The following is an 8,471-nucleotide window of genomic DNA, read 5'->3' as shown; positions in this document are numbered from 1 at the left end:
TCTGAGAGTGGTACAGAGGGCCTAATGTAGAAGGTTGGGGGCCCTGGTCAGAACCCACAGCTGTGGCAATAGGGTTTAACTCAGGGTTTGAGGTAGTCGCTTTTTCTTCCATAAATGTACATTGTATTCCTCCACTTCTTCTCCCATGATGGAAACAGTGTTTGATAAAAACCTTGCTTCTTTTGAAATCTACAATCATCTCCTTTATTCACAATAAAGATGAAATAATTGCTGGCACAGAATGCCACAAAGCACTTCACCAGCTCTCTGTACTGACCTTTTTGTTCATGACTTTTTGACCCAACGATTGCAGAATATTTCTAGATGTGACTTGTGTTGGATCATAACTGTACAGAGTGAAAAGAAATGGTGAGAGTACAGAGCCCTGCAGTCCTCCTGTGCTGCTGACCACTGGGTTCCTTCAGTCTCAAACTGTGGTCTGTCTGTCAGTTGGGTAGTAGCTGTGTTTCCACAACAAATGTGCGCAAAACTTTATGGATATTATGCTAATTTTGAAAAGACATAATTTTGAAATTACAGTATTAAAAAAGAAACACAATAAACTCATTAAAAATTATGCCGTGCCACTATTCTCCAACTTCTTCCTGTTGTCTTTTTCTTTTCTACCAATATTTACAACAGGTTTTTTATCATAATGGATGTGGAAGCAGTATTCCGTTGTAGTTTTGGGAAATTTCGATATTTGGTTTGTGTATAATTTTTAATCCAACTTGCTGTCAGTGAGCATTACTCAGTGAGTTTTTTAACTCAGTGCATGGCTGGGGCATGTCCAGTGTGTGATCAGACAAAATGAGCAACAACTGGACAACTTGGACTGGGAACAATAAAAGACCGCCCCAAAATGTCAAATTTGGTCACAAGTCATAATGCCTCAGATATCGCAAGTTATGCAGGAGCATGTCATTGGCATGTTATATGCAGGGACATCCATCAGAGCAGTAGCTGTATGACTCAATGTCCATTATCTGCAGTTTTTATGGACACATTATTTTTATGTTCTGGGTGGAGGTTTGGGGTTTTTCTCCACCAGATGGAGTCCTGGAGGCGGTTGCATGGAGGACGGACTCCCTGACGTCATCTACACACCGGTCGGCAATTACCCTGTTACCTGCAGCTTAAGAAATGGTTTGCCAATACTTCGACGCCAGATTGTTAACTTGAGATGGTACTTTCTAGGCCCTGAGCTATCTTTGTGTTTCTGTTTCTTTGCCTTTGATCTTCAAGTAATTCGCCTGTCTGATCTCTGTTCCTTTAGGACTTACCTGAACATCCGGATCTGGACCTCCTTTCCTCGTGCTCCCCTCGTGACGCTGGCGGATTATTACCCGCCAGATGCCCAAGTCCCCACAGCAACTCTGACAGTTAAAACCATCTTCCTTCCTAGTTCCAATTGGCTATCCGCCCGCTCTTTATTTCAAGCCCTAGCTGACCTGTCCATCTTCCAACGCTGCCTTCCCTGCTTCATTCAAGCCGCTGCTGCTTTGTCTCCGTCAAAACCTCGCGTTTCTTGGAAAGACACTTCTGTGAACAAGGAAAGACCCAGAACCACAGATTTTCCCCAAGGCCTCGCTTCTATGCGTAGCACCAGTAAGTTATCTTACTCACCGCTGAAAATCACTCAGATTTCCCACGACCGAAAACTCACCATCTCCCCTGTTGTTTTCCTCTGCGTGCTGTCGGTGCTGCTGCCTACCGCTCAAACCAGTTTCCTCCAGTTCCGCAATAAACCTGTTAACTTTTCATTTCATTCTCCTGTGTGTGTTCTTGCATGTGGGTTAATCGAGTTACACCCAACACGACATTATCGGACTATAGGACGTTTAAGAGTTGGTTTCCAACAGACTGGCACTGCTGTAAATCGACCTCATCCTCGTCGGCCATCTGGCCACTCCAGCAAAAGATCACCACATCTGGCTCGTCCATCTGCAGGATCGGCTAAGACCAGCGACAAACACAGCTGATGAGATTATTGGTCTGCATAACAGACTGTCTGTAACCACCTATGGACAGTCTGAAATCAAATTCCTCCACTTGACCCCTATCATGTTCAAAGGACTGTCAATCCTCTACAAATGGCCTACCATAATGTTATCAATGCTGATAAGAAGATTAGTAAATTCTGAAAATACATTTTAAGGTTCTCTATATATTGCGTAACCCAAATGTTCATAAAACATTTGACATGGGGAGTTTAAATTTTTGTTCAGTGTTCATCCACAGATGTGCCTCTAATTAACTAAAATGTTAATTTAAAAAGTCATGGCATCATCATGTGGTTACTAAAAGGCATAAATAATGTAGTTTATGTAAAGGTCTGGATTTAAAGAAAGGAAACTTAAATTATCTCTTTTTGGGAAGTGGAACCAGAAATGATTGTAAGTGAACATTTGAAGAACTTTCTGAACAAACTGAAGCAAGCAGCAGTTATAATTTTCTTGAGCCTCCAAAACACATTTGATAAACAAAAGCTGCGTGAGCAACTCAAAAGATAGAAAAATAATAAAAGTTCTAAACAACTTTTCTGCATCTAACTTTTAGCCATATTAGATTTTGTGAAAAAAACATTTGACTTTCCCAATTTACTCTCCAATAACTTCTTCAGTCTTTACCATAAAAACTGCATCATCAAACCATCAAAGAGGATCAAAAAGTTTTGTTTTTTGACCACTTCATGTTAATGCCATATGTTGCCTAATATCCAATAAAATTTGAATTTGCAAAACTTCTGCTTAGTTTAGCAGGTTAAGTGTCAGGATCCGTGTTTCCCCAGTTATGTTTTTTGTTTGTTAGTCTTTTGTTTGTTTTTGGGAAGCCTTCCATCCTGGTTGGAACCGGCATTACGCCTGGTGTCCACCAGAGGGCACCACCTCTCCACCCCTGAGAAGCCGCCTGGGTCAACCCGTACACACACCTGCAGCTTGTTGAGGAGGCGTTGACGGTGGATATAAGCAGCGGCTCCACTTCATCTCACCGCCTGAGTGTTTGCTCGCATTGGTAACACTACGTTCCAGAACTAGGCCCTCTGAGTATTGTTTGAATCTAACCTCTGTTGTTTCCTCGTCAGATTCTCCCGCCGCCTCCTCGTTGCTCTGGTTCGTTCCATCGTTGCTGGCTTCTGAGTGAGTGTGCCTTTCCCTCCGTGGATCATCTCCCTCTGTGTCCTCCCTCGACGCTACCGGTGTTACCGGCCTAGACGCCACCCCGTGTGAGATCCTCCCGTCTGTGTCCTCCCTCGACGTAGCCGGTGTTACCGGCTGTCGCCAACCCCGAGTGTGTGTGCGTATTGCTCCCTGTTGTCGATCCGTCTCCGGTGGATTCCCCTTCGGGACGCCACGGGTCAGGAGACCCGCGCCCGAACCCTTCCGGAGAACAACCTCCGACAGACCTAGCTCCAGGCTGTCACCTCAGGTGAAGTCACCTGACCGTTCCAGGATTACTCACCGTTCCCGGAGAACAACCTCCGACAGACCTAGCTCCAGGCTGTCATCTCAGGTGAAGTCACCTGACCGTTCCAGGATTACTTACCGTTCTCACTCCTCTCCATCTACTTCATCCTCCTTCCAAGTAAGCCCTCCTCAGTCGTTTTCCTTCAAATCATCACAGCTCTCTCTAACCCTGTGCTCCCTTGTTGACAGTCAGACGACCCGGTCCGCAGTTCCAGAACTCTCCTCCTTTCCTTTCAATAAATATCATTGTCATTTACCTGCCTGTCTGGTCGTGTTCTTGCATGTGGGTTCGTAAACTACCTCCCAGCATGACATTAAGTCACTGGACAGGAACTCATTCTGAAACAGATCTTTTTCTGGAGTGTTTACATATTTTGTCTGATTAGAAAATCTGCTCCAAAATCCTTACAAATGTCAGGCTAATGCTTGATCAAAATGTAGACATAAAATTGTTTTCACAACCTTCCCTCATCATCTGACTCAGTATATTTTATTTATTTTTTGGTCCTGCAGTTTCTTTTTCAGTCCAGAAACATCTCCAGCTGCTTTTTTTCTCTACATAATTGAATCTGCAGACCAAAGGTTATCTGGAGCCTGATGTTTTTCCTAATGCTGCACTGCTGCTCTAATTAATGAAGGCTGCAGAAGGTGCCCTCCTGCAGCGCAACAAGAGAACAATTAAGGACGAATGTCTTACAAACAGATCAATTCACAAAATCATGGTAGTGTACAAATCATGGCCTCTGCTGACAGGACTTCTTTTCCCAGCATATCCAGCAGATGTGCTCATGTCAAAAATCATTTCACCTTTCACAGAAATCAGTGGATAAATCTTTTTCGCTTTGACATTAAAGGGAATTCTTTTTTGTGAAAAAAGCCAAAATTTTTTGATTGTGACTGATTTGTAACAGCACTAAAACTGCTCAAACATCCAAGGTGATGAATACTTTTTTTAAGCACCGTATGTATCATACAAACGGAACCAACCCAAAGCCTGTGCATGTCAGCTGAAAGGACCTTGATTCAAAGCTGCTGCCTTTCCATTTTCTTCTACTTCAATTTTCCTGGAGCCATACCTAAAAATGATTAAGTAAAAATTCAGCGGCGTGCAAAAGTCATCCATATCTACATTTTGTTGAGTAAATGCACCATAACAATGTCCTTACTTGGGCTGCACTGCGGGCTAAAAGCAACCATTGAAAAGTTATTGCGTTTAATTTAGCTTGCTTCTGTGAATGTCTCATATCAATGGCCCATTATGGGCGGAGGGAGGCTCTTTCTTATGAACTTGGAACGACTGAGGTAGGCCCTATTAGCAAATCCTTGTGCATTAGTCACCTTGCTAGTGTGAAAAGACACACATAAGATCAATCAACACCGGATGTTGAACTGAAAGACTCCTGGCAGAGGATTGCCTTTTGAAACAAGATGAAGATATGGTTCACTAAGAAAATATAATAGTTTGAATCCTTGAGGTAAGTTACGTCAATCTTGTATGACCGCTAAGAGTGAAGGAAGAGTCATTTAATGCATTTATTCATAAATGTGGAGATACTTAAATGAAACTTCTGAAAGCAGCTAATGACTTTGTACAACCGCAGTTATTATCCCACTGGAGGGATAATGCAGGTGGAGCCCAATGCACATTGTCTAAAAATAAAAACAACAAGGCAGTTCAAAGTACTTTACCTCATAAAAACTTCATACAGTCATTAGTTATGAAACTAGCAACAAACATAACATTTGGTCAAATATCATCATCAAACCATCAAGCATCAAAAAAGTTGATCAACGTTCAACGTACTGCTGATCAAAGGCAACTCTAAACTCTAAGGTGAGTTTTTAGCATTCATTTAGAGGAACTCAGTGTTTCGGCTGTTTTGCTGTTTTCTGGTTGTTTGTTCCAGATTCGTGGTGAATAGAAGCTGAATGAAGCTTCTACATGTTTGGTTTTAGTTCTGTTGATCGAGAACCAGAAGACCTGACCTCTCGAACTTCGAGTGAGCTTTTCCACATGGAGCTGGAACGGTGCATGCTCACAGGAAGTCAAGGTGATCTGGAGTCAGGTATTGTAACGATGTGAGTGCTGAGGGGCTCAAGGTCTCTTCCCCATTTTAGTTAACGGTTCCCCGAGCTTCTGCTGCTGTTACATTACTATTTTATTGAGCTGAAGGTACAAAGGAATACCATAAAATCTATTTTCTAGTAGAAATGGCTTCACATATAAGTCTTTCGGTTGATTGTAAGTGCTTTGCTTTTAGCGTCAGACCTTGTTTGTGGGTTCATTTAAATTGTAGTTGAAGATCAGTGGTTAAGACAGGCAGGATCAATGGCGACCATGTCTCAACATTTTACATGCATTCTTAAACCCAAGCTTGCAGTTTCACCCCTGCCCATGGAGGAATGGGACTGTGAGTCATCTCCATATCAGGAGCTCGTTTTGCTTGGCTTTAGCTCATTACTTGTCCAGACTGAAGCAACCAACCAAGGATGGCATCTCATATCTGTGACCTAGGAAGGGTCAAGTCCTAGACATACACACGGTTCCAAATCATAAAACACTTTCTTTCCCCCTCCTTCTTCTTCCAATTCTTCTCAGAAATAGAGAAAACAGATACGATATTGCTTCTGGTGCCGACATGAAACTTAAATAGTGTGTCAGACTGGATTTGTATTCATACCCCGCCTGCCAAGCGCACATGAAATAGATACAAGAGAAGACATAATAGAATATTTTTGGTCTCTGCCTTTCAAAGCAGATGGAATAAACACAGAGGGCTGTGTGGAAAGGAGGAATAGTGAATTCAATAGCGGGATTTTAATATCTGAGAAAAATAGTAAACACAAGCTACGCCAGTTTTGAGAGGCTGTGTGTTTTAATAATTTCTTTAATGTGCTACTTTAAGCATCATCAAACTGCTTTATACGCCAACAGACACGGCAAGAAGCTCTCAGCCAGCACGAGCTAGAGCTGCAGGTGAAAATAAAGGAACTATTCTTTACTCAGTTCAGTTCCTTTGTGTTATTTTACTGATTCTTTTTCTTGGCCTAGTGTGTCAATGTACTGTTGACAGCGATTGGACATGTTCTTGCCAAATAAAATACAAGAGTTTGGTGTCAACATTTATCGTCACCGCAGACTGAATACAAACGGTAAAATGTCTCTGATTTTGTAGCATTTATACTGTCCAATGGAGGGTATTGAAAAATAACTTTATCGAACCTTTAGGGGATATTATCAGAACATGGGGCTTTGTGAAATCAATTTTAGCTTGATGGTACACAGTTTTAAAACAACAGAAGGTCTACGTGTTTCTCCACAACAGCGAAAGCTAATCTTGTTCACACGCCTTGACAGGAGTTTTTCCAACGTGACCTCAAAAGGAAATTGAAAGGTTGGAAAATTGTAGAGACCACATCCCAGCACAGAAACCTCAATATGCCACTGTAGCATGAGAATCTTAAACTTTTACCTGGGCCAGAATGAAATGCAGTGACATTTTTTAAGTGCACATCCTCCACATTACCTGTATAATATACAGTACCAGCCATGATAATCTCGTGACATTTTTCTGTTCAAACAGGGATATGAACATTCAGGCAAGTTTGCGACAATCTAACATTGAAGTTAGTTGATGTGAAATAAGCTCCAGTTCTTATTGTACATGTAGATGTTTGATGCTAATTGTGTATTTGTAAGCACTGCTTTTTTAAGACAGTGATACATCAATAAAGTTTAAAAAAAAGACTCAATAGTATATCTGCACCTCCACATATATGTCCTTTATAAACTCAAAGTAAAGGAGCATTTTGTAACAGTGCTGTAGTTCTGACTGAATATCTGACCACCATTCTGGACAGTAAAATTAGAGCTTAAACACCAACAAGTTGTCAACAGGAATACACTTGGGGTTGTGGGCAGAGACATTCCAGAGGTACAATATTATGCTAAACATCTGTTCATCTCACTACTATAACCGGATTGATCCACCTTCTTACGTTGGTAAGTGGTTTCCTTATTTCCTGGTGTGAGCGTGAATTATGAACCATAACAGCCTGCTAATGGATGAAATCCGCAAACTATTGAGACATCCTGTAAAAGCATCCAGTACTTCTTATTTGAATGGTTCAAAACATCAAATACACCAGTGCAATAATGAGCAAACTGTATACTGCAGTTCAGCACCAAAGAAATTTTCTGTTCCTGGTTTAGCTGCTCTGTAAACGCCGGCCAACAGGATACAACGAGCACTGAGTCTCGATATTTTAGCTTACTGAGCTGCATTTTCTTTTTGAGATCATTCTGAAAAAAAATCATAGACTGACAAATTTTCAGAGAATCGGCTGAAGTTACGTTTCACAGGAAAATCTGTGAACGTGTGAAACTGTGAATACTGAAGCGTGAATAGGTGGAGGTCTGCTGTATTTTGTTTTGAGTCTTAGCAGGTGATCTAAGACAGTGGTCCCCAACCCCCGGTCCGTGGACCAATTGGTACGGAAATAATAAACATTTCCACATATCATCTCTGATATCCACCGGACTCAGTTGTGCGATATGTCAGCTGTTTGGGATTCTCCTCTGTTCTTACGTCACCGCGCTTTCTGATTGGCTACCTGTCACATTCAGCAGGTCGTATTCTCATTCCCAGACAGGAAAAACCCCACAGGTTGATAAAAACTCCAAGGCAACCCAAATAGGGTATATTCAGGATTTAGCGGGAACACCAACAGTGGTGTATTTCAGTGTGCTGTGCTGGTGCAGAGTTAAATTAGTAATTCAGTACATTTATGTCTGTGTTTAAAAATATATTTTAAGTCAGTTCAGCTTTTTTTCTGTATCAGATCGATCGGTATCAGCTGATACTAAACCTGATAGAGATCTGCATCAGTACTGGAAGTGCAGTAAGTAAATCGGAGCATCCCTATCAAACTTCATCAGTTACAGGAGAAGCTGGTTAAAGTATCATCCTCTGTCAGATGCTCCAGTAGCTGTCTGTGGCTGCA

Source organism: Poecilia reticulata, chromosome 20 (genome assembly GCF_904066995.2).
Source record: "Poecilia reticulata chromosome 20, P_reticulata-male-v2, whole genome shotgun sequence".
Taxonomy (NCBI): Eukaryota; Metazoa; Chordata; class Actinopteri; order Cyprinodontiformes; family Poeciliidae; genus Poecilia; species Poecilia reticulata.
The sequence above is the reverse complement of the archived record's forward strand: the minus strand, read 5'-3'. Positions refer to the sequence as shown.